Genomic DNA, 691 nt, shown 5'->3' on the forward strand with positions numbered 1-691 from the left:
TCCTGAAATGAAATGGTGTAGTATTCGCATATAATTTATGCACATTCTCCTGTATACTTTAAATCATCTCTAGGCTACTTAGAATATCTAATACAATGCAAATGCCATGTACGTAATTGTTATACTGCATTGTTTAGGGAATAATGACAAGGAAAAAAGAGGTTATACATGTTCAGTACAGAAGCAATTTTTTTCTGAATATTTTTGATCCATGGTTGATTGAATCCTTGGATGTAGAATCTGCTCATATGGAGGGCTGACTGTACATTACATTTATTTGCATAAAATCTTAAGTTATTCAGGTTGCCCTTGAGTTTATTATGAGATTTATTTTATTTTATTTATTTATTATTATTTTTTTTATTATTAAACTTTAGGTTTTAGGGTACATGTGCACAATGTGCAGGTTTGTTACATATGTATCCATGTGCCATGTTGATTTCCTGCACCCATTAACTCGTCATTTAGCATTAGGTATATCTCCTAATGCTGTCCCTCCCCCCTCCCCCAACCCCACAACAGTCCCCGGAGTATGATGTTCCCCTTCCTGTGTCCATGAGTTCTCATTGTTCAATTCCCACCTATGAGTGAGAACATGCGGTGTTGGGTTTTTTGTCCTTGCGATAGTTTACTGAGAATGATGTTCTCCAGTTTCATCCACGTCCCTACAAAGGACATGAACTCATCATTT

This window comes from Hylobates moloch, unplaced genomic scaffold, assembly GCF_009828535.3.
Source record: "Hylobates moloch isolate HMO894 unplaced genomic scaffold, HMol_V3 SCAFFOLD_7, whole genome shotgun sequence".
In the NCBI taxonomy this organism is placed as follows: domain Eukaryota; kingdom Metazoa; phylum Chordata; class Mammalia; order Primates; family Hylobatidae; genus Hylobates; species Hylobates moloch.